Consider the following 27,515-nt stretch of genomic DNA (forward strand, 5'->3'; position numbering starts at 1 on the left):
TAATTACCTGTCCAAAGAACAGACCGTGAAAAGTGGGACTGATTCAGGCTGAAGTCTGAGGATGACAGAGAACATACATGGAGTGCAACCTGGGACAACTGTGTGAATACTGTGTGTGCAGAAGTATATGGCAGCTGTGTGCAAAGAGGCTAGGTTTTGAGACCAATATTTATATCTGATGACTAGTCTCTGGGGATGGGGCTATATTGTGAGGTAGGAAAGGCTTGATGCTTCTCCCAGGAATTTACAGTAGGATTCTGGACTTGTTGATGGCTTTAATTGTAGTGTGACAAAAACAGTGATTACTGTATATGCTCGACTATAAGTCAACCTCATGTGTAAGTTGAGGGCAGGTTTTGGGGCCAAAATTATGGATTTTGCCATGACCTGTAGATAGGTTAAGGGTAAAATGTTGAGGCTCCTTCAGTGTGTCTATATGTGCATGCAATGAGAGGGACTCTCATTGAAGCTTTTTGCTTCAGCGTTCAGTTTTCATTTTAGCCTTCAGACAGTGAGGTATGCGGGCGGGAGAGGGACTCTTAAAGAAACAGCAATATCAATCAATCACCCAGGACTCTTTATGCTTGGCTCAAGAGAGAAAGAAACTGCATGGGGAAATCTGAAGGAACTGCTATCACATTACCTTAGTGACCTGTAAATAAGTTGACCTGGGATTTTGGGGTCAATTTTTGGACATAAATTTTTAGACTGATAGACGAGTATATACAGTAGATCAGACGTCTTTTGTGCAATGAGACCTCCCTTGTCTCAAAGTGCAAGAGGAATGCAGATGACTTGGAAGAAGGGAGCAATTAGTACACCCATTTAGCTTTGATCATATTACCAACTTGATTGTCCACATGCTTCGAGTTTTGCTCCTTTTCTCTTGGGAACCTGACCTAGCATTCCTAAAGGTCATCATGACCTCTCAAGGACATGCTGGCTCCAGATATGAAATATCAGATATGGGGATCCCAAGTCCAGTGTGGGTATGCAGGGTGTGCTAACACTACAGTGGAATCCTATGAGTAGTGTTGGAGTGCTCCAGGTTAAGAGCACCCAGTGTCTCTAAAACCCTGACAGTGGGGCAGAAGGGGGAGAAGAGATGGTTTGTCATTCCACCACCCCCATTTTAATAGTAGTTGTGAGAGATGGGAGGGAAATCATTGCCAAAAAATGGAAAGGAAAAACCAAGCTGATCTGAATATTCACCTACATCAGGGTGTGCAGTTAGGAACTGGGAAGACTTTGGATTCTATAAACCCAAGGCTTCCATGAACCCATCCTTCTGCACAATGACCCCAATGCTTTCCTTTATCTCATCTGATGAGGGGAAAGCTTCAGAATTTTTCAAGGTGGTGGCTATCCATCTCTTTATATGAGGCATGGTTTGATAGACTGTGGATCACTGAACTCATTCTAGACATTAAAGGTTTAATCGCATGATGCAGCAATGCATTCCATTAGATAATTATTCATTGTGTGAAGATATACTGCTTCCTGAACCTGTTGGGTCACCCCCAAGTTCTTGGATTTAGTTGTGAGAAGGGGAAAACAACCCTTTATCCATCCATCTCTATCTCTGTCCATGGTACACATATACTGTACCTTACCCACACCTGTTGTGCTTTGTTCTCTGGTCAAGCAGGATTTGTAAGTTTTTGTAATGTTTCAACACCTGCCTACTACTCTCTGAAAATGTATCCTAATTCAAGAGATGGGAGAAGGTGCTAGGACAGCTCATGATGGCAGGACTGCACCTTGAGAGGGGGAAAGAGAAGGAGGGAGCACACAAGAATAAATTGTACATTTTTGATCATGAATTTCCAAGAAGCCTGGCAACACAACACATTCACCTTATTTAAAAATTAAGCACTCTTATTTGGGCCAAAGAGTAGGCATGGTTAACCACCCCTGAGACAATCCAGCTGCCAATTGTGGCAAAAATATAGCTTTCAGGAAAACAGAACTCCTTTTTTGACCCTAGAACTCCCTAAATCTCCCAGCCATTTTGGCAGGCGGATACTAGGACTTCTAATAAAAAAATGTCACTTTTCCAATATCTTCGTTAAGCTGCAGGGTGGCAAAGAAAACAGCTTTTGCCTTCTCCTCCAGGGTTTTTTCCATGGTGATGCTGCTGTCAGTGGTGCTACTAGAGAAACAGGAAGAGCCAGTTCCCTGAGTGACAACCAACCCAGTGTGCATGTGTAGGAGTGCATAAAAAAGGGGAATACCTTGTATTGTGGTATATTGGTATCTCTGAAGTCCTTCAGATTAATAATATTTTGCTAGTTAAACAGACACAGTTTGCCCAATCCACTAAAATTACAATTGTAGGTTAACAGTAGGAGGGAATATAACTAAACAAAACCATCAGTCTTACATAATACCAGTGTGGTGATTATCACACCCAGCTTCAAAAAGCCTGTACAGAGTTTGGTAGATAATTTTTGTGGTAGCAACAGTGAATCATTGGGTGTGGACCTCAGATGTAAATTAAATCCTTGTTCATCACCTACTATTCTATTTGTAGAGCTCATTTTATTTGCACCATCAACTTAAGGTACATTATTTATACAGAGTAGTGGTTTGAGCAGTGGACCAACGCTGGAAATCAGGGTCTGATTCCTGGCTCAGCTGTGGAAACCCACTGGGTGACCTTGGGCAAATCACATTCTCTCAGTCCCCCAAAACCCCATGATAGGTTCACCTTAGGGTTGCCATAGCTCGAAAATGACTTGAGGGTACCCCAAAACAACAACAATACCTTGTAATAAACCTGCTGCCATTATTACCATATAATCAATATGTGAATTAAGGCTGTGAGATCATGATAGTTATGTCAGGTTCCCAAGAAAGTCCTTGGTATGAACTTTTCTGAGTCTTCAAGTTCCTTATTGGAGGGCTTTGTCTCAGTCCCACCACTGTGATAGGCCTGTCTGGTGAGGACATGGGAGGGAGCCTTCTCGGTGGTTACTCCCATACTGTGGAATTTCCTTCCATGGGAGACTAGGTTGGCCTATTCTCTGCTCTTCTATCACCAGCAGGTAAAGAGCTTTCTATTTAAACAATCATTTAATTTGTTTGTGCAGAAGGGTCTTTTTAGGTGGGGTGCTTAAAAAATATTTATTGTTATGTTTAAAAAATGATATCCCACTTCTTAACATCAAACAGAATTTTAATACGTCAACTTGTTTAATTGTGATTTAATTTTTTATTGTCAGGATTTTAGTTTCATCTTGCTTTAACCTTCTTGTAAACTGCCTTGGGTGCCATGCTGGGAGGAAAGTGGGGCTTGCACATGCACACACACACACACACACACACACACACAGGCTTTTGAGTGCAAGACATCCAAACAGGGGTGGTTCCCAAAACTTTCTGTGTATGTCAAGATAAGCATCTCTAGCCAAACCTACTGGAGAAGCCTGTTATGCAAGAGAATTAGTTTTTTGTTTTTTTAAAAAAATAATATTACTGTACAAGAAACCATCAATCTTTGGAATAGCCAAGTCAGGAAATAATCCCACCCACATAAACACATATGTGATTGTGCAGGTGCATTGTGGAATTGCAGGATGTGGATATGGCTACGGCATCTGACTCATTACAATAACAAATTGAGAGCTGTTTCAGGTAGCTGTGTGTGCCTATTTTGTATCTCCAAGCAATAAATCTATTCTCAATTTGTATGCTTCCAGTTAAGTAGTACACAGAAACAGCACGATATCAGGTACCCTTTCATCTGCTAAATGCAGATACACATGGCATGCATAAAAATACACAAGAGTTTCTAATTTTATCCACAACACTAAACCATTGGATCTTACTTATAGCCTTTTTTTCACCAAAAATATCGTATTCCAGGAAAAGAGCGCAAGCCTTCTGATATTCAAAACAACAACAAAAAAGTGAATGATCACTCTATCAAAAGGATATTTTTGAGTATCCCAATTCTTCCATAGCTTAGCAACCTGGGCTCCTAGAAACCGAATGCCTTCAAAGAAATTGAGATTTTGTAGCTGATATTGGTATACTAGTGGAAAGTTCAGTATACTAGTGGAAAGCTAGAGTGAAAATAGAACAAAACCTAGGCTAGGTGTACCAGCAAGTTTGTTGTTTTGGGCTTCTAATATACTCCATAATTTTTATTTTTAAAAATATATTATCAATATGATTTGGTGCCAAAACTCATTTTTAAATCATTATACTATGTGTCCATGTGTCCCTTCAAGTCCTCTGTTGACTTATGGTGACACTATGAATTTGATAGGGGTTTCTTAGGCAAAGACTACTCAGAGATGGTTTTGCCATTTCCTTCCTCCTAAATATAGCCCATAGCACCTGTATTCAGTGGTGGTCTCCCATCCAAGTAGTCACCAGGGCTGACCTACCTTAGCTTCTAAGATTAGACAGGATCTGGTGCCTTCAGGGTATTTAGGCCCCGCAGTGAACAGGGAAAGGAATGAAATGCATGGGACAGTCAGTATCATGGTAAACAAGATAGTCAAAATCACACTTACTTCAGTTCCTTTTAGCTCAATATCCATAATCTCTCTCATATTATTAGTCAAGTTAACAAGGTTCATTTATATATTAATATACATTGAGTAATCTTTAATATAGTATTAAAGCCTAATTAAGGCCTAAATGGCTTGGGCCCAGGATACCTAAAGGACCGCCTCTCCCCGTACATTCCGCCTCGCACCCTCAGAACTTCCGGGCAGCAGCTACTGAAGGTGCCTGGGGCTAGGTTAGCCTCCACTTCACGGAGGACGTTCTCCATAGCTGCCCCAGCCCTTTGGAATGCGCTGCCCACAGAGCTCCGCTCGTCTACTACCCTGGCCCAATTTAGGAAGGATCTTAAAACCTTCCTATTCCAACAGGCATTCCCCGAATAGATATCCTGTGGGCCTCCCTCCTCTTTCGTGGCCAAGAGGTTGGGCTTTGGGGCTTTTTACTGTTGGTTTGTTTGATGTGTACTTTAATTTAAAGTGTATTTTAACTTGTGTATTTTATTGTATTGTATTTTATTGTGTTGTAAGCCGCCCTGATCGAAGGAAGGGCGGCATATAAATAAACATTTTATTTATTATTATTTATTATTAACGGGAGAATTTTATTTGTTAATGAGTGGGGAGGATTTTAATAAATTTAGTAATATTTATGTAACTAAAATTAATTTTAATGAATTAGCAAACTTTAATCTGGTTTACTTATGCATAGCTAATTTAGGCATTTTTAATAAAAAATAAAAATACTGTAACCTGAAAAAGCAGGCAAGCAATCATGGCCCGCAAGCAACTGGCCAACCTGGAAAGCGGTCCTCTTCCGCATTCCTCATTCAGCGGACTCCTCGGCTCACTCTCCTCTTCCTACTTACAGGAAAGGAGTCAGTAGAGTTTTCTCTCTTTTCACATTATCTCAAGAGCTGGGGTGGGGCAGAGAAGTTCCATTGGACCTGCCTAGGGTCAACCTGGAGAAATGAATCTTCCAAGCTTGAGTGTATCTTTCTCTTTGATGTCTGCTATCCCATGAGTGAAGATGGTATTGCACACTACAGACAGAATTTAATTAACTAAAATTAATTAAATTCATTTTTAAAAACCAAGTAAACCAGAGATACACAACCACACAGATTCCTTCATATGTGTGCCAAGTTGTAGGTGTTTAGGGAGCTTTTTGCACAAGGCCAGCAAAGTGCCAGGATAATAGAATAATTCGATTTGATTCCCCCCTCCCTCATGGCATCATCACCATTATTGCACCATGGGAGACTGTAGCAAAAGTGAGAAAACCCATTAATGATCTCCTTTAACACTGTTGTCATGTATTATTTGTAGTGTGATAGTTCAATAGTGCTTCCCACTGGAATAGTTTTGTCATTAAAATACAATAGGATTCCAGCAGAATCTTGAAGTTCAACCAGCATGTTGGTACACACTGCTCAGTTGTTCCCAGACTTTAGTATTAACTATGTACAAATAACTAGTTACTTGTAATCAATATCTTTTCCTGATAACAAATGTATAACTATATCACATTACAATAATAGGTTAATGAGCAAGGTCATCTCCCCTTTTGCAGTTCAAAGGTAACTTTCAGTCACTTCTATAGTTACAATGGTATGGCCTCCCTAAATGAGTAGATGCTGGATGGGTGCTCTATTTTCTTTTATTGAGGCATTTTAAAATGTTGTTGTCAAATACCATTTTGATACTTTTATTCAGTTTGCATTTTAAATTTTATTTCTTCTATTTCACTGGGAACAAGGAGAGAGATAAATCAAATAAATGAAGAATAAAAAATAATAATGAATAGGGGCAAGGAAACATCACAGGGTTCAAGTGTTGACTTGTGGTGCTGCGTTATGGTCTTTTATGGGTGCTAAGGTGACAACAAGGTAGACTCTAACATTGTCACCTTTCTTCTCCTGTATGATTTTTAACATCTTTGTCTGATAAAGGAACTAGTGAAGCTTCAAAAGCTTTCATGATGTATTTTATGCTTTGGAGTTGGCCCAATAAAAGTGTCACTGCTTTGTGGATTTTATATTTTGTTGCATTTCCCTCACTTCAAAATGTGATACAGGCTGGCATGATAAATCAGTCTTTGAAGCTTCCTTACTTCTTGTCATAGGGTGGATCTGTTCCTGCCTTCCATCATTCTGACACAATTCTGAAATAATATCATTTAAGTCTTCACAGTTGGCCCGATAGTATAGCCATCTAATGATGGAGACATTACCAGAAAAACTGGTTCCAATGTCACATAATCAGCATAGCTGGATAAGGCAGAGATTCAGGGAGGGAGGGATAGACAGGAAACCTACTCAGGTCCAATTACGCAAACTTTATTCCATTGTTTCTGCTTCCAGAGGAAAAATTGGCATTTCATGCACAACCACACTCCCCACACTCTGAGTCCTAGTGTAGCCACAGGACTCAGTTTCATGAGCTATCAGAACACTGTCTTTTGTCTGAAGGACTTCCCAACTCAAGTTTGGGTTATATATACAGAACCATAAGAAGAGAGAGCAGGAGCCTTGAAGTTGCCTATCAGCAGTTAACATCTGCGTGGTAGCCTAAGTAGGCACTCAGGGCATCCAGGGTTTGTTTACAATATTAAAATACTCCTAATTATATTTGTATATAATGTGATCTCTCCACATGCAATTTGGAAGAATTTGGGCTCTTTGTGGGGCTGCTGAAAAACTCCCCAAACTCTTCAGAAAAAGGGTTTTTTTCCAGAGTATCCACAAGCATACCCATTATCGAATGTGTGGCTGTCTGCTTCACATGTCTGCACATGGCTGAGGATATTTTGGCAGAGTGAGAGCAGATGGCTGGATGGCTGGGGCAGACCATCACACGATCTCTTCCTGCTAGGAAACACAACTTTCCAAGTGTCTTTTCATGAATTTGCAGTAGCACCATTTTTGACCACGTGTGTGCCAAGGGATCTAGAATGCTCCCCCCCCCCCACAAGTGCATGAAGCTGATCTGTCCATCTTCTGTGCTGGCCAATATTGAGTGGATCACGAGTCATAATTGTGGCTTGCCACAAGGCCAACAGAACAGACAGCACTCCATTGTCATCTTCTTTGCTAGCCAGAGACTGCATGCGATGATGACACTAGCAGAAATAGGTGACAATGGAAACAGAAATGCATATTCCACATCCACGACAGACATCCATTTCAAAAAGCAAATCTTGATTTTTCCATTTTATATAAAGGACACCATTTTACTATGCCATTGGATTTAATGGAATTTGAGCATCCACAGATTTTGGTATCCATGCAGGGTCCTGGAACCTGCAGTTACCAAGTGCCTACTGTATAGTTGAGGCCAGAAAATGCAGGCCATGGGAAAGCTAGCAGTAAGACTTCTGTCCTGAAATACTAGAGTTGCTAACTTATACTCGACTTCTAGTGAGATTTATTCATTTCAGTCTATGTTTGTTTATCAAAGATTATTTGCATTGAATTATAATAGCAGAGTTGGAAACTTGATGTGAATGTAAATCTTTTATATGTTTTGTAATAAAAATAAATTATTTTTCCTATTTCCAACTCCTTTCTTAATATATGATCTCTTTGCCCACTTTCTGCCTCTTGTGTGCCAGTGCAAAAATACCACTGTACTGACATCATTTCTCAAAAGTGATTTTTGTCCCAACGAACAGATTTGAATCAAGGACAGAATTGTTCTGTTAATGGTACATTTTCACTACCTAGGAAAGTGGATAGAGGAAAGTGCACAATAAACATAGAACATTTGTAGAAATATATCTCTACACCAGGTTTCAAAGATGCATATTTATCTGCTGCTTCTCAACATAAGGTCCAGGCTATCTGGCAAACTATATCTCCCTGTATGAGCTGGCTTGGGTTCTGAGATCATCAGGAGAGGCCTTTCTCTCAGTCCCACCATCATCACAAGTTGGTGGGGATCCAAAGGAGGGCCTTTTCCATGGCTGCCCCTAAACTCTGGAACTCCCTTCCCAGGGAGGCCAGAATGGCCTCTTCATTGCCCTTCGACCAGCAGGCTATTCAAACAGGCATTTAAAGTAGAAAGATTTTAAAGAATGGACTGGGGTGTTACATTGTTTTAAGGTATTTTAACATTGTTACCTTTTAAACTGTATTTTATTCTTTTAACATGTAATTTGTTTTAATATTGTAATCATTCTATTTTAATGTACTTTTTGTAAGCTATTAATTGTACTGTTTTTTAATATTATAAGCCATTCTGAGTCCCGTTTTTGGAAAAAGGGTGGGATATAAATAATAATAATAACAATAATAATAATACTAACAGTAATGGTAACATCATCATCATCAACAACAACATATATGTGTTGGGAAAATTAGTGGGAGAAGCAGCTTATACTTTTACCAATCATCTATCTTCTTTCAAATGCTGTAGACCAGTGGTTCCCAACCTTCCTAATGCCACGACCCTTTAATACAGTTCCTCATGTTGTGGTGACCCAAACCCATGAAATTATTTTCATTGCTACTTCATAACTGTAATGAAATAGGTGTTTTCCAATGGTCTTAGGCGACCCCCATGAAAGGGTCATTCGACCCCCAAAGGGGTCCCGACCCACAGGTTGGGAACCACTGCTGTAGACTGTACACAGATACAATGAAAAGAAGAGAGGTGGCTTTCATGAGCATATAAATTGCAATTTGGCTGTAATACATAGGTCTTCCTATTATAGTTAATAGCAAGTTTCATTCCCCCCCCCCTCTTTATTGGCAGCATGCTTTTTGTGTGTGCTCAAGGCAGGTAATAACAAGAGTTGGTTGTTCTAGTTTCAAGAGTGGGTTAAGATGATATTCTATCAGACAAGGCTCTAGAGAACATTGGCTTCTTGTGGATAATGTCTTGCTTTTGATGCATAGCCACACCACTGAGCAAAATCAAAGGTTTGTTCCTAGAAGGAACTGTGATCTCCAAAACACAGCACACTCAATATTGTCCCCTAGGAAGATGACAGTGAAAAATACATCTTTCAGCATTGGGGGTTTTTGTTTTTGTTTTTGTGTTCATGCATATACTACTTTTTTGTGACATGGAGCACCTCTCTGGAACATCATCTTCTTCCAGCTCTTCCAGAAACACAGACAGACAGACAGATAGACAGACAGACAGACAAACAAACCTAGAAGTGGACTTCTGGACATTTCTATCTTTTTGTTGTTTTTTTGGAGACATTTTTGTCAGTGTAGCTCCTGAAGATTCCTGGGGCAAAAAAGCGGCCCCTACGCCTTCTGTATTTTCCCACCCCTGATCTACGATCTCGGGTGGTGCCTGTCCACCATGTTATACTGGCTCATTCCCAGCACTATCTGGAGAAGCATGAGATTTGCATTCAGAGGATGTGTTGCACCACTGAGCAACAGCTTCAAGAATACTAGTCCAATGTGATTGGCTGTTTGAATGGAACAGTTGCCAGTCTTGCAAACACAAATTGCACTGTCTGTACAAATTGCCCTTAGCCCAAAATAACTGGCTATATTAAGTGATCTCTCATAGTCAAATATCTGGATTGTTTGTATTCTTTGTCCATGCTCCATTACCCAGTAGGCCTCTTTCCCAATGCTGGTGGTTGGCTTCTCTTGTCCTCAGTAACTGATTTCCATGTTTTCTAAAATGGTTGTCTTGGGTATCTCATTTCTCCTTTTCTGGAATGTTTGTCTTGGAGAACTGGGAGGCCAGGGAAAAGGGGAGAGCTGCTTTTCACAGACACCAAGTATTCATAGCTGCACTGAATGAGACAAATGCATTTATTAAGCTCTAAGGCAAAGCGCCAAGCAAAAGCAAAAGGAACCTGAAAACATGTGAAAAAAAGTTCTGCACTGGAGCAGAAAGAAATAACAAGCTAGAAGATCAAGAGAGGCATATACAAAACCATGTTTGGGAGATGTTGTTAGAAACTGATGTTAGTTGCTTCTTTTCATGTATTGTTTACATGTACTGTATATTCACTGGTCACAACTGCCAAATGGCATTTGTTACTGATTTGTAGTGTGTGCTTAGATTCTGTCTCATGTTGCCTTGCTAGTTAGGCATCATTAGTAACCATATTGATCTTGACAGGCCTATTGCTGCCTTTGGGCCATTTCTTCAAAAACTTTACTGTACCTGTGGCTAATAAAAGTGAAGTCTTAACATGAGAGTACTAATATGGCTTATGTTTTCCTCCTTCTGTCCAATACTTTTTTTGTCCCAATTTGGCAGGGACGGTCCCAATTAATACTCCAATACATGAGTCAGTGTGGCACAGTGGTTTGAGTGTTGGATTACGACACTGGAGACCAGGGCTCAAATCCCAGCTCAGCCATGGAAACCTACTGGGTGACCTTGAGTAAGTCACACTCTCTTAGCCTCAGAAGATGGCAATGGCAAATCCCCTCTGAAGAAACTTGCCTAGAAAACTCCATGATAAATCAAAAATCCCATAAACCAAAAATTAATTGAAGGTCACACAACAACAACAACAACAACAACAACAACAACAACAAAGCATACCTAGTGGTCTTTGGTCTTTTTTCTACTACAACTCCCCTAATCTCTCAGCCATTATGGACACTGGGAGACTATTGGGAGTTGCAGTCCAAACAATTTATGTCTTCTAACTTTATTTATGCCACATTTCATTTGCTAGTCTTTCAACAGATGACTCATTGTCCATGAAAGATGCTGTGACATGGATGCTAAAGTTATAACAGTAACAGCATTTACAAGAAAAAAAAGAGCACATTACCCCAAAGGTAATCTTACGTGTATTACTTCTACCTAATCACTGTTTACCTTGGAGCCAGTAAGCACGGTCATTACCAGAGGCCCTTCACACTATGAAGTTTATCCCACGGGGGGAAATTGGAAGTTTAAAGGGGGTTTATCCCATGAAAATTGCACAATTACTATTAAAGGGTGATTAAGATTTTCACCCACAGTGATCATTAGCCCAGGAATAACCAGGGGCTAACCAGGCAATAAACAGCAACAAATCATTCACGGGATTTTCCCTTAAGTTATTTGTTGCTGTTTATTGCCTGGTTATTTACAGATTAATGGCACTTTAACCACTTTTGATTGCAATGTCGTGTGAAAACCTTGATTGTGAATGTGAGCAATTGCACAATTTTCACAGGGTATTCCCAGGATAATGGTACTTTAACTGTGACATCATGTGAAAATCTTAATCACAAATGCACAATTTTCATGGGTAGACCCCATTTACACTTCTAATTGTCTCTGTGTAGTGTGTAGTGTGAAAGGGTCCAATAATTGTTCAGTTAAGAATGATATGGGAATGTAAATTTAAAGAAAAAAGTAGATCACATTTTTCTACATATACTTCTCTTGCACATTTGCAAGCATCTAACCTTGCTAAAATTAACTGGATTTGCCCCTTAGCATGAAAAAACCTTCACCTGTTTAACTTTTGTGTGCCAAGCTGTTGTATAAAGTTAAAGATTGGCATGGAGCAATAGAGAATATACTGGAATAACTGGGGGAGGAATAAAATTTTCTTTTGAAAAAGAGTCACATGAAAGTTGGAAGACTACTAGCTATGTTAGTCTAAAAAATCAGTATGCAAAGGGATCTTGCAGCATCTTTGAGACTGTGTGAAAGAGGTTGCCACACGAGCTGTCATAGACTAGGTCTTTGCCTGATCTTATTTCCACTACTGCTAACAAAACAGTGACATTTAAGAGCTAAGTTGGTTTTTATGTTTACAAGGCTATAATAAAAACAAAGTACACTCTAGTCCTAAACATTAGGAAAGTGTTCCTTGGAGATGTGTGTGTACAACTGTTGCAGGGCATAGTCTGACGTGTTTAGCAAAGCTTTAGAGATATTTAATCCACTAAGTAGATTTTATATGGCCCATATTTAGAAGTAATACATCATAGCCCACAATATGTGCAAGAGCTCTTGATGTATTTCAGAAGAAACGTATTGCTCTTCTGACCATCTTTACACTCATTTTTTTCTACAATGCAAGCAATCTTAAAATGCAACATTTACTATCTGTCACTGAAGTCAAATTAAAAACAACAACAATAAATTGTAATACAACCACCAGACCGTTATAAAAGCCAGTTGTGGCAACAGTGTGACACCTTCTAAAATTTAAAAAACCTGACCAATTATTTATACATTAGTATTCATCCTGAAATATATTATACTACAGTACTTAGAAAAAAAATTTGTGGGCATCTAGTCCCAAGAGGGAGTTGCAGGGTGAATGAACAGATGTGCAGATAATCAAGTTTAGCAATGCATATGGGGATGAAGTAGTAGTGGTAGGCCTTCATTTCTGAAAACAAATGATTAGCTGAAATTCAGAGATCTCAGCAAAAGTGCAGAGAAACATGAGAGAAGGAAAGCAGGAGAATAACCTCAGGTTGTATTAAAAGATGTTGCCATGTTAGTCTTTAGAATCAGTATGTAGAGAGAGCTTGTAGCACCTTTGAGACTAACTGAAAGAAAGAATTTGGCAGCATGAGCTTTTGTATACTTAAGACTTAAGGCTAAATCCACCAAATGCATCTGAGGAAGTACACTTAAGTCTACAAAAGTTCATGCTGCCAATTTCTTTATTTCATTTAGTCTCTCTGCATACCTCAGGTGGTGTTACTAGTTAAAAAAAGTTGTTGGCTGCCATCCTGCATTGTGCGTATGGAATGCAATGGCTTCTCATATGCTGCTCTGCACTTCCTTTTCTTGCGTGGTCAAAATCAAGCCTGTGAACACTGGCTGCAGAGTAGGCAAGACAGATGACCAAGAAGTAGTACATTTAAATACATTTAAATTATTCCTTTCATTTGTCCATTGTGCTGAAATTAAGGGGGAAAACCCATTCAACATTTGCATTATGTCAAGGAGCCCACAGCCTAAACATGGTTGCTGTCCTTCTCCCCTCTCAGGAACAAAAACAACAAGATGCAAGGCTTATCTGCTGCTGCTGCTCTAAGGGAAACAGGAACTGTTCAGGAAGGATTCCAAAAGGTCCCCCATTTTGAGCATGGCTGAGAAGCATGGATTGATATCTGTGTGGGTGTTTTTAGCTTGGGGTGACCAAACTTGGCCCTCCTCCTTTTCAGGACCTGTTCTCCGTTTCAAACTCCTGTCCAGGAGGGATTCTAAAGGTCTTCTATTTTGAGCAGGGGTGAGAAGGATGGATTTAATATTTATATGAGTGGTTTTTTTTTGTTTGCTTTTGTTTTGAGCTTTTATTTGGTAATGTCCTCCATTTTTTCCTTGTGTGTTTTCCCCTCCCAGATGCCCCGCACCAGAAGTCCCACCTCTGGAGGTCCCATCCCTGGGAGTCCCACCCTCCCAGAAGTACCACTTCTCCTGAAAGTCTCTCCCCTGGCACCCAGTGGGACCCGGTGTAGGAACGCCATTGAGTTTGGGCACTCAGTCTCTAAAAGGTTTGCCCTCACTGTATTAGGTAGAGCTAAACTTTCAGTATATCTTCATTGATATGAGCTTCAGACTTAATTGGGATTTTAATGAAATTTCTTCCAAACCACTGTGGCTTCATCTTATTAGCATTCTCTGTAATATGTATTACTATCTCCTCAGTGTATCCAGTTGGCTGATTATATCTAGGAGTCTACCATATGAAAATATATTTCTTCTATTTTGCTAGACCACAGGCCCATAATCAACTATGCTGTCACCTCAACAGGAAACATGACTGAAAGAGAATGACTGTGCTTTTTCTTTATTTATTATTCTCATAAAATCAATCACCCAAAGCCCAGTGTCCCCCCACAATCTACACAGTGCTCCTAAAAACCCAAGGAGGCTGTTTTCTCATTGGTGTTAAATGGACCAGAGAATGAATCACTGCAAAAGGATAAATGTAAAACACACATGACTTTGAAATTGCCATTAACTTTGAAAAAACTAGTTCCTTGCTGGATACATTAAAATCAACAGCTTGAAAATTAGAGGTATTGATTGGTTGGTTGATTGATTTTATCCCACCTTTCTCCCAATAATGGGACTCAGTGCAGCAAGTTTCTATCTGTCTGTTTGTTGTTGTGTGCCTTCAAGTTGTTTCTGACGTATGACAACCCTAAGGGGTTTTCTTGGCAAGATTTTTTCAGAGAAGGTGTACTTGCCCAAGGTCACCTGGTGGGTTTTCATGGCCAAGTGGGGATTTGAAACCTGGTCTCCAGAGTTGCAATCCAATGCTCAAACCATGACACTATGTTGGTTCTCTTTTATTTGTCTGTAGATGTGTAGAACTCCACTGTTTCTGGAACCAGGAGGGTAGCTATGGAGTGGGGCAAAATGAGGGCATTGTCCCCCCAAATAAGAATTCTCCCCCTTCCCGAAATTTTTATTCAGTACACAAATTTCTAGCCTTGCAGTGAAACACTGAAAATTGTTCATACTTAAAACTGTTATATTTACCATGTTTGCATTCTCTTGGTACTTTTGCCTGTCTCTTTTCTTTGGATGCCTAAATAGAGGTGTCACTCGAGTGCGTGTGTGTGTGGGGGGGGGGGTGTGTAGACCACACCAGGTGAAAGCCTGGGTGTGTGTGAACATGTGGTGGGGTGATCACTCATTGTCTATCTTTAAAAAAATTTGCTGCCAGCCAGGGCACCTCTGCAAAAGTGAGGAGGATGTCCTTGTTGCACAGTCTGCTGGCTCAGTTGCCCTAGTCCTTCTGGGGTGGATGGGTGATTGGGTGGGTGAGGCAAAGGGAGGGAAGGGGAGAAAGTTGTCCTCTGCCTTACTCGCCTGCCCAGCTGCCAAGGTCTTTTTATGTTTGGCTGGGCAGGTGGGTGAAGCACAGGGAGGGAAGGGCAGCAAGGCCATCCATTGCCTCTCCCGCCACTCCACACCAGGTGACACCAACCCTAGTGATACCACTGTTACTAAACTATACAGCTGGCCCTTGGAACTCCCAGGGGATCTGTTCCAGACCCCCCCCCCCCCCCGCAAGTTCTAAAACCCACACAAATTCAAGCCCCATAGGCTTGAATGGGGTGCGTGCATGCAGGGCACGCACCATGGGTGCACGTCCCATTGGTGTTAATGGTGGTTGCCCCTCCACAGATTTTCAAGTCTGCACATCTCAAGTGCCTGGACTTGGAGGGGCAACTGTATTTCTAAATGCTCAACTGAAGTTTGATGTTACTGCAATGTTAGAAATTTGGAAACTGAAGGAACATTTCACTGGCGGGGTGGTGGGGGGTGGTGGCAGAATATTTATTTGGGAGACATTGTGCTAACTTTGCCCTCCCTCTATAGCTACACTCCTGCCTGAAGAGGCCTGTGCATGGACTGTTACAGTGATAGTGGCTTATTCAGTGTTATCAGGAGGAGTATAAGAAGAAGAGCAAGTTGCTTCTCCAATGACACCCTCTAAACCCTGCCTCCTTAGGAAAAAAGCCAGGTGACTTTCCAACAGTTACAGCATTTCTCTAGCCAACCCAGTTTGCAGAAATCTCTTCTGGTTGTTACAGAACTGTGTTGTATGGAACAGAGCACATTTGGAGATTCCCTGCACTTTCACTTGGCCAGGGATGGCCTAGGATAAACGGTGCCTGCAGCATTGCCAAATTGTGCTTATAGTATTTGTAGTGCTTAAAGTGCTTGGTTAATGTTGCTTCAGAGTAAAGCCTTCTCCAGCTGGTTTTTAACTTGAACAAATGACATCAACCTGGAAACTGAGAAAGCACTGTAATTTCAAAGGGAATTTATCTTACCCTTTTACTTCCCTCTTTCTGCCTGCCTGCCATGCCCTATAAACTAAACTTAGGTAAGAATTTCACCCTTGGAATTTCTCCCTGCTTAGAAAACAGAGTGGGCAGGGGTGGGGTGGGTGGGTGGGTTAGGTAGTTCATTTTGTGTTTAATACAGGCATACACAGGATCCAGTGTGATGTAGGTCTGAGCATTGGAGACCAAGATTCGAATCCCTGTTCAGCCGTGGAAATCCACTGGATTACCTTGGACAAGTCACTCTCACAGGAACACAAAGGCTACTCTGCTTGAACACTGTGATAGGTTCTCCTTAGGATCACCATAAGTCAGAAACAACTTGAAAGCACACAAGAATAACAGGTGTATCTCAATTTATAAAGTCTCTGATAGAGAAGCTCCTTTTTACAAAGCCATTTTGTGACCCCAGTGTTCTTTTTCCTTTTTGCCCTCTCACCTGCTGGAACTTTGTTTTAACAGCATTGCCATGGGAAGGATGATGAAGGAGAGTTGGAGAAACATAGACTTTCAGTTCTGAGTTGCCACAGATTTCTGCAGTAAATAATGCAATAAAACTTGAGCTGTGGAAGAATTAGATTTTGCTATAGCTAGTCCTACTGTAGCTGTGAGTATTCTACAACAACTAACAGTAATATACACTAATACAGTATGTGTGCTGTAGGTAGCTGCTCCTGAAAGTGGTTCTCCAATGGGTAGAATATAGTGTCAGTCTCAGGGACACTGGGGAAAAATGAACCCCTTTAGCAGCTGGGCACATTTTGCTATGTACCATCATTATTATTTTATCTTCATCATTATCTTATTTACTTATAGTCTGCCTTTCTCCCAATATAGGTACTCAAGGCAGCTAACAACAAATTTAAAACAGTACAATTTAAAAACAATTCAAAAAGAATTTTAAATTGATAAATATTATTTTTATTATTTTATCATTTATTATTATTTACCTGGCTGCCAAAATACAGTCTTGGCTTGCATTCCCACCCATTGTCTTCTTTTTCTGTGACATCACAAAGCCGGCAAACTGCCATGTCTCAGTTTTTGGCCCCGAAATTCAAAGGATGGGATACAACCCCTCTGGCAACTCTGTATAGCAACCTTTCCTGAAGGATCTGGCTTTCCCTGTTCTTTAACCATGTACCCACTCCCTGAAAAAAACTATTCTTGCTTTTTCATGGCTGTTTTTCAGTGTGGTGCAGACAATAATAAATTACGGGGTTGAGCGTTAATGGTCAGATTCTCCTACCATTAATTTCCTGCCTTGCTATGGTTATTGATTTCAGTGGCACTCTTTATGAAATATGCTATTACTCATTGTGAGGAATGCTAGTATAGTGTAGCCCTAAGGCATGTGAAAGCCACAAATGCTATAAAAAGATAGAAAGTGCAGGTTAGAATGAAGACCTGCTGCTTTTGGTCTGACAGCATAATGTGGATTGACAGTGGTATTGCACCCCTATGTCAGTGTCAGCACTTGAGCACAGAGAACTGGAATGTGAGATTACGTATATAGGTTTGGAAGTCAGCTCTCCCTAGAATTCCCTGAACCAGATGGGAAACCTGTGACCCTCCAGGTGTTGGTGGATCAGCCCCAGCTGGATACTGAATCATCAGCAAAGATGGAAGTTGCCTTGTTTTAAGATTGGTGCCTCTAAGGAGTTTATCGCACACACTTTTGCCCATGATCTGGGCACAGGCAGGGGACGCGTGTGGCCGAGTGAAAACGCATTTTATCGCATGCTATATTGCAGGTGTCGGCAACCTGTGGCCCGTGGGCCGCATCCGGCCCGCAAAGCCTCTAGGACTGGCCCGCGCTCGCCCCTGCCGCCGATTGCGCCGCCGATTGGCGCCGCTCCAGCCGCCATTTTGTTTTTTAAAATGGCGGCGCCCCTCTAGGAGGCCCGGGGCGCTTGCTGCAGCCCTGTTCCAGGGCTGCAGGGCCGCGCCAGCCCTCCGAATGGGCTCCGCCCTCCTCCCTTCTCTCTCTGCCCTTCGCCCTCCTGGCTCCGTTTTCCTAGCTCTGCCCTCCTCTCTCCGCCTCCCTCTATGAATAGAAGAGTGTGGAGGGGAGGAAAAGGAGGAGGCGGCAGAGAAAAGGAAAGCGAAAGTAAGAGAGCCAGCCAGCCAGCCAGCCGGCGCGAGCCACTGAAGAGGTTGGTTGGTGCATGTATTTTCCTCTGCTTGGTGACTGTGATTTACTCTCCCTTGGTATCTTTGCAAACCCCCCCCCCCCCCCAATGCTCCTTTGGGCATGCTTTGATTCTGATTTCCTGCATGGCAGGGGGTTGGACTGGATGGCCCTAGTGGTCTCTTCCAACTCTATGATTCTATGTTTCTCCTATGCTTTGTGACTCCCTTACTATCTTTGCAACCCCCCCCCCAATGCTCCTTTGGACATGCTTTGATTCTGATTTCCTGCATGGCAGGGGGTTGGACTGGATGGCCCTAGTGGTCTCTTCCAACTCTATGATTCTATGTTTCTCCTATGCTTTGTGACTCCCTTACTATCTTTGCAACCCCCCCCCCCCCCATGCTCCTTTGGGGATGCTTTGATTCTGATTTCCTGCATGGCAGGGGTTTGGACTGGATGGCCCTTGGGGTCTCTTCCAACTCTATGACTCTATGAGGAGAGAGGGAGAGAGAGAAAGGGTGGGAGGGTGGGAGTGAGAGGGAGGGAGGAAGGGAGAGAAAGAGAGGGAAGAGAGAGAGAGAGAGAGAGAACCACAGCCACTGAGCCAGGTGAGAGGTTTGTTCATTGGGGGAGGGGGGTTATACTACCTGTGCCTTTGTGTTTTGAGACAGTGGCATGCATTTTTTGCTGTTTTGTGGCCTTGCCTAGTAGCTTCCATCCTTGCAAATATTGCTATTATTATTGTTGTTATCCCTTGGTATTGTCTTTGCAAGATCCCCCCACATGGACTTGCTTGCACTTTTCTGGGTTGAGACAGTGGCATGCATTTTTTGCTGTTTTGTGGCCTTGCCTAGTCGCTTCTTGCAAATATTGTTATTATTATGCGGCTCCGCCCCCAGAGGGTGGAAACTCCACCCCTGACATGTGGCCCCGCCTCCAGATAGTGGAAGCTCCGCCCTGGCATGCAGCTCCGCCCCAGAGGGTGGAAGCTCCACCCCCGTGTACAGCTCCGCCCCCGGAGGGTGGAAGCTCCACCCCTGGCTTCGGCCCCCCCAGTTGCCTGAGGGACAGCAACCCGGCCCCCGGCTCAAAAAGGTTGCCTACCCCTGCTATATTGTCTTCAAGGCATCCCCATGACATCGCCTGGCCCTAAGGCATCCTCAATCAGAGCTCAGCTGCATGATTTTGCTCAGCTAGAAAGCTTCCATCTTTCAAAATTCACACACCTGAGCCCAGATTGGGGATGGCTTGAGGACAGTATAGTAAGTGATAAAATGCGTTTTCACTCAGCCACGCATATCCCTTGCTTGTGCCCAGATCAGGGGCAAAAGTGTGATAAGCTCCTAAGCGATTTCTGTGTTGTCAAGATCAGCATAATCCACAAGTGTAAAAGTTTTTATTAGTGATTAATGAGTGAAGGAAGCATTACATAGCAGAGGAAATCTTATTCGCACCCTTTGGCAGATGAAAGCCAAAATGCCTCACAATTAGTAATGCAGTGGGTCCCCAAGGTGCACCAAGATGGTGTCCCACAGCCTACAAAGCTTCTCTGAACATAGTTTTTTGTGGTTTTTTGGGCTATGTGGCCATGTTCTAGAAGAGTTTATTCCTGACGTTTCACCGGCATCTGTGGCTGGCATCTGTGCTCCTCTCCAAATGAGATTAATGGTGTCTCAGGCAATGGGTTTAAATAACTAAAATCCAAACAAAGAAATCTCTATTGCACTGAAGTAAGCTTCTTTCCCTCCTCTGAGAAGAACTGATGATGGAGAAGCCAAGAGGCCCTTATATAATTCCAGTTCTACTGCTTCTCATGGTTGAGAGCTGGGGGCAAGCTGTAGGCCAAGCAGATTCTCATTACTTCATGACCTAATCTACTGAAACAGGTAGCACAGCCTCCTGTTTGTCGAGCTGTGCATTCTGTAGGCTGTGTACAGGGTTTCCATGATTATTCCCCAATAGCAAGGCCCACATTCCTTAAAGGAATGAAGTCCAGCAACATCTAGAGGACTTCAGGTTCCTCATTCCTGCCCTTATGTCCATGGCCATTTGATCTCTACACTTTTGAGTTTTGCTGCACAAATAAAGCTCCAAGCTTGCCTTTCTCCTAATCTCAGTTGTTGTCATTGTTTTGAAAAGCAAATTACTTGTTCTTATGTTTTGAGGGGGAAAGAATGGAAATCCATGGATCCTACATAAGGTCTATGGCTCAGAGGGTATATAGTGTTGCCAGGTCTCAGGGTGCAGCCCTGAGTCTCAAGCCCTGGGCCCTCATCTCCAGTTCTCAGGGAGAAGAAGAGGAATCACAAAGCAAGAGTACATTGGACATATATATTCTCATTTGTTTTACTTGTTTGTTTTATTTGAATGGTGCACTCTGTGCAGCTATGGTTGCTGCATTAAGTTTTATGCTTAATGGCATCACTAGGGACCATCTGCTGTGACATAAGAAAGGGGTCATATGCAGATCCCAAGTTTTGTCCCTGAAATCTTAAGACCTGGAATAGTCCTGACCTGACAACTCCAGTGGCGGAACATAGAATCTACATGCAGAAAGGCATGAGTCAAGATCTTGACATCTGCAGAAAACATTTTGCAAGATTCTTATCTGAAAGCCTGGAAAATCACTGCTGTAGACAACTGTGTAGATCCACCTTGAGACCTATCTTGGAGAAGCACTGGACACATGGGGAGTTTGCTGAGGAAAGCTGGGATTAAAAGGGCATTTTCCCAGCAAAGTCCCGAGATCACAACAAAGATTTTCAGATGACATTGTGATTACAGAGGATTTATTGTGAGAATAACCAGGCAATAACCAGCAACGAATCATTCACAAAGAACTCCTATAAATGATTTGTTGCTGGTTATTCCCTGGTTATTCCTGGAATAAATCCTCTGCAATTGCGATGTGCCTGATCTCAGGACTTTGCCAGGAAAATGCCCTTTTAATCCCAGTTTAAATCTTGGCAAACTTCCCATGTGATAAAGTCCATAAATTAAACATACAAACAAACAATACTGAGCTAAACAGGCCAATGTTCTAAACCAGTATAAAGCAGCTTCCTGACTAATGTGACTGTTTGGTCTGCTGTCTAGGCTGATCAGCAATTTCAAGGCTTCGCCCATTTCTTCTTAATTTTCTTCACCATAAAACCAGACTAGGACTGTAGAGTCTTTCAAACTGAGAACATCTGGAGAGGACTGTCTTTGGGACTTTTCCAATAAAGAAATGTGCTCTGCAAAGTAGGACACTGCATTTGGTAAAGAGTTATGGAATTCTAAATTGTGCACACAGACACCCCAAATTGGTGGCACTAGCTCCGTGAATCTAGCACAGGATCAGAAAATGGAACATGTGAAGAACACGAAACTACTGTAATGGAGGGGGAGACAGCACAGTTTTAACAAATAACTGTCCAGCAGCTGCTTGTTTCACTCTCTAAGTTAAGCATCACAGTCAGAGCCCTTTGAAAGTCCTCCTGAAGGTCACCTGAAACCATAAATATTATTTGGTATTAAGCCCTGCCACTGATTCTTTTATTAGTCAGAGATGAAACAAAAGGTGTTTTCTTTGATTTCTTGACAAATACTGGGATTCACACATGGCTTGTTTGGGGATTTCCTGCTTTGTTTATACTGTAGTGTTCCCTGAAGAACTCAAGTCTGTGCAATGGCCTAATACTGTGAAAAAAAGCAACCATTTATGATGGTTTCTCCTTTGCTTCTGGTTAGAGGCTGCATATCTTGAACACAAATCCAATGTTAAACTTGTTGCTATCTGAGGTGCCCCACATTACTCTCATCCAAGTCAACAAATAAAGTGTCCAAATTGCCAACTCAATTTTTTTTAAATCTAGAAGTCAGAAAATGCCACAAGTACTTCTCCCCATCTCTATCAGGAAAACATAAGAATAACAAAGTAAAAATATAACTTCTTGCTGCCCTTTCATGACACCCACCAACATTAGGTGCCTGGCCTAATGATAGCATTGTACTTGCTTGAGTAGCTGCAGGAATAGCAGAAATGCAGTGGGGGGCAGACATTTCTTGACTCTGAGATCCAGTTGTGGGTAGACTGCATTCCTGGCTAAATTTGCCCAAGATGAATGAGGCAAGCTCCTGTGTGAATGGCTAGTTTCATTGTTTTTTGCACTGTCAACAACACTATTGTTGTTGTGTGTTTTGGCTTTAACTCCAGTTTATAATGATTCTATCATAGGGTTAGAATCAAAGAATCATAGAGTTGGAACAGACGTCAAGAGCCATCCAGTCCAACCCCCTGTCATGCAGGAACTCACAATCAAAGCACCCCCAACAAATGGCCATCCAGCCTCTGTTTAAAAACCGCCAAAGAAGGAGAGTCCCCCACACTCTGAGGGTGTGTGTTCCTCTGCCAAACAGCACTTGCTGTCAGGGAAGTTCTTCCTAATGTTTAGGTGGAATCTCTTTTCCTGTAGTTTGCATCCATTGTTCTAGGTCCTGTTCTCTGGAGCCGCAGAAAACAGTGGAACACACTCCCTCAGAGTGTGGTGGAGTCTCCTTCTTTGGAGGTCTTTAAACAGAGTCTTGATGGCCATCTGTCAGGGATGCTTTGATTGAGAGTTCCTGCATGGCAGGGGGTTGGACTGGATGGCCCTTGCGGTATCTTCCATCTCTTCCAACTCTGTGATTCTTTGATTCTATGGCCTTTTTAGCTGCCGCATCACACTGTTGAGTCATGTTCAACTTGTGGTCTACTCGGACTCCTAGATCCTTTCACATGTAGTCTCTTCAAGACAGGTGTCCCCCATCTTATACCTATGCATTTCATTATTTGCCCTAAGTGCAGTACCTTACATTTTTCTGTGTTGAAATTCATTTTGTTAGCTTTGGCCCAAGGTCATTTCGAATTTTGATCTTCTCCTCTGGGGTGATAGCTCCTCCTAATTTGGTGTCATCTGCAAATTTGATAAGCATGCCTCCTATTCTTTCATCCAAGTCATTGATAAAGATGTTGAATAGAACTGGGCCCAAGACAGAACCCTGTAGCATGCCACTGGTCACTTCTCTCCAGGATTAAAAGGAGCCATTGCTGAGAATGCTTTGGGTTATCTTGGCAAGATTTATTTAGAAGTTTGCCATTCTCTTTATCATAGGACTTTATCATGAGGCAAAACTGGAGGCATTTTCCAGGGACAGTCATGCAATTGGGACAAAGATTTTCACACACATCGTGCTTAGAGCAGACCTATCCCAGGAAGAACCAGGAATGCTCTAGGAACAAATCATTCATAGGATTTCCTCTTGAATGATTTGTTGCTGTAACATTCCTGGTTCTTACTGGGATAAGTCCTCTCTAATCACAACGTTGTGTAAAAGTCTTCACCTGAGATTGCACAACTGTCCCCGGAAAATGCCTCTTCAAACACCCAATTTCCCCTCATGTGATAAAGTCCTTAGACTGAGAGAGTCGGACTGGTCCAAGGTCATCCAGTGGGTTTTCATGGCTGAGCAGGGATTCAAGCCCTGGTCTCTTTTTACCACTCTGACTTGTATGTATGATCAACAAAGTGGTTCGCTCACACCAGCCACTCAGGGAGACAGCATGGGAATGTTATGTTTGGGAACAACAAAGCCCAGAATCCCCCAGCCAGCATGTCCACTGCTTCTTTCTGGCACTGATTCACAAGAATCTACATTTTGGGCAGGAACAAGGACTCATGCTGTGACTGACTCAAAACATTTTTGGCTTAACTCAAAAGGTCAGGCAACCAAACTAAAACTCTAGCCTTTGTACACAACTGAATACTGGCCAGTGGCCCAGAGGTATAAACAAACAAAAGGGGAAAATTGGCCAGACTCTCTCTCTTTTCCCCAGGCCGGTTTGCAACCCAGTCTCATGAGTGTTAATCCAGGATTCCTTTTCAAACAGCTGGGATTCTTCAAATGCCATAACCGTATTTTGTGCATGACTTGTATGCTGTCTTCTTTGTGGTGGGCAACAAGCTGCTGTGATACTTGAGGTTCATCATCACGTGGAACTTGTAATGAATTATTAAGCCTTTCTTTACTATGGCCTTCCAAGCACAAAGACAATAAGTAAAGTAATCTCAAGTGTTATCTCGGTAACAGAGCACTGTTCCTCCCAACACAACAGCAGAATTACCGGAGCAGAACATTTCCCTGTTACAACATGCCAGCTGTGCCACAGAAACCCTTAACTTGGAGCCAAGACACTGCGTGTCAACATGTGCTTCATATGCACTGTTTTTTTCCACTATGAGAGAGAACTATAATGTACTCAGAGTGTTCATAGCGATTTGAAATGAGAACTGCCCTCATATTCAGATCCAGTTTTGGTGAGGGCAGCTAAATTAAATTACATTGTAGCATATGGAAGCTATAAATTGGAATGGTGGAGGTGTTATAGGATCAAACTGTAACACCCTCCCCCCATACCCCAAAGAGGAAATAACTTTGTAAAGGCACACAGAATAAGTACAAAGTGTTTCCCATCTGTAACATGAGGCCATCTGTATTCACCTATTAATGAAGAAAAGAAAAAGAAAGGGGAGGAAGGTTGCTTGTAAAGACTAGAGTTGTCCCCTTCTTTTTCTTGGCTCTCCTCTTGTACTTTTAATAGCATAGCATTTAAACATTTATTTGGGTATTATAGAGGCCTCCACAGTCACTTCCTTGCTTAAATAATTAGAGAATAAAACCAAGGTAGCTGACCAGGGTCAATAATACACACACACACACACACACACACACACACACACACGAGAATCCAGGGTTCAAGTGCCTGCTTGGCCATGGAAACTTAGCAAGTCACACTATCTTAGCTTCAGAGGGAGGCAAGGGCAACCCACAGAACAAATCTTGCCTAGAAAACTCTGTGATAGGTTGGCCTCAGGGTCAGTCAGAAATTACTTGAAGGCACATAACAATTACCAATTAAACCATGCAAGGTACATTTTTGAGAAACAATGGCTAGAATCCTATTCATTAAAGTAGAGTAGACCCACTGAAATAATTGTTGTATGGTAAGTCAACACACAGTTAAAACTATTGATTCAATGTGTCTGCTCTAATTAAAACTACTAGGATTTAGGTCAATGCAAACAAAAATTGCAGATTTCCCCATCTCTAGCTTCAAGTAGGTTGGTTCCCTTTGGTTTAAAATGAAACTGTGCAAATTCCATTATTTAATAGAATGCTCATCTGGTATCTCGGTGGTGGGAGGAGCATGGTTTTTAAAGACTGTATAACTGCTCTGAAGAGTTTGTGGAGGCAGCCTTCTTACATTACAATTGCTAGTCAATGAGCATCACAGTTATTGAAGGCTGTCTTCAGATAGAATCTTTGGAAGTCTAAGTTTCCTCTTGGTCCTATACAAGATTATCTGGCCAGAACATGGTTGCAACACTTCCTCTAGAGCTGAAAGAGTACTGTTTCACATTATGAAGATTATTGCACCGGGGTTAAAACGTTCCCCGGTGTGTTCTAACGGGGGTGAGCATGGAGTGTGATGGGAACCCGATGGGGCCCAGAACGCTAGTTGACTGCACAGTGGAACACCGCTGCCGCCAAGCATTCCCATCGGGTTCCAGGAGATGCCATTTCTGGGGACGGTTTCAAAGCATCCCCAGAAATGGCATCCCCTGGAACCCGATGGGAACACTCGTCAGCGGCGGTGGCGTTCTGCTGTGTAGTAAACTAGCGTTCTGGGCCCCATCGGGTTCCTGTCATGCTCCGTGCTTGCCCCTGTTAGAACACACCGGGGAGCGTTTTAACCCCGGTGCGATAATCTTCTATGTCTAGTAGCTGCATAGTTTTATTAATTCTGCTGGATGCATACGTTGTTTTTATAGTTATCCTGTCTCAAATGCAGCAGCTAACTCATTCTGTTTACATTACTGCTGGAATATGATGCTTTTTAAAATCCCTTTCCTTGTGCTCACCTTTTCTTTTGGCCTTTCTGTGGTCTTGCTTATTTTAGATTGAAAGTCTTGAAGACATGCCTTGTACTACTTGTATTATGCTCTGAGCTTGGAAATGCTACTTTTTGGATTACAACTCTCATGGACAATAGTCATGGTTGGGGGCATACTGTAGTCCAGTAAAGTAATGATTTTGAGCCTTGATTATTTTCTTACCTGTGTTTATCCTTGAAATAGGGCAGGTCATAAATTCTGAATAAGTATTAAGGTTCAAATTATAAAGTTCAAAGTATTAATGTTCAAATTCCTTTTAGCATTTTGCATCATGACATACCTCCAGGTACATATATATGTATGGTTGTGCTGTATAGAATAGAAAAGGTCATAACATCTTTAATCATGTAAAAATCCCTTGTCTGGATTGAGAGATTCCTTTCTCATATTTGAGTGTGACCTCTAAATTCTATAATGATAAAGAATAGAATAGAATAACAATCAAAGATCACAGTAAGAAACATCTTGAACATTATGTACAACAAAGTCAAACTGTCATCTCATACAACAAATAGAATAGATTTATAATTAAAAATGCCACAAGTGGAATGAGTCAGTCAGACTTTAAGATCAAGTTTATGGAGCAGTGTTAGATGCAACCGTGGTTGGCGTCACCCATGTTAGTGATGCAGTGAACCTGCTCTAGGTTTTTATCCACATGTAAAAGGACTGAACTCTATTCCCGAAATAGCTCCAGCACCTTGGATGGCTTTTTAAAAGTCTGGAATAAGGATTCACAATCTCATTCACATGAGAGCCACTACTGGTTAGATACAACTGTACAGAGATTTTAGTCTGTTTCCCACAAATATATGTATGTGTGCAGAGGAAGGAGGGGTGGTACCAGTTGGTAACCATTGTCCTTGCTGCTGACCTCTACATGTTCATCTGAAAGTCTGAACAGAAAAAAGGAAAGAAAACAAGGTTCTAGGCTTGCCCCCCTAAAATACACCGGCAGTCTCTGTTTAAAGAAGCTTTGTTTAAAAAGACAAACGATGAAAACATTGAATATATGTAAATATTTCTAATAGTATGCATACTTGCAGTTCCCAATATCTTATTTTTCAGTTGCCTCTTCATTTTCAAGAGTTTCCTTAATTATGTGTTTGCTTGCTCACAGAATTAGAATTTTCTGATT

Source organism: Sceloporus occidentalis, unplaced genomic scaffold (genome assembly GCF_023333645.1).
Source record: "Sceloporus occidentalis isolate IW3139 unplaced genomic scaffold, rSceOcc1.0.p SCAF_6, whole genome shotgun sequence".
NCBI lineage: Eukaryota > Metazoa > Chordata > Lepidosauria > Squamata > Phrynosomatidae > Sceloporus > Sceloporus occidentalis.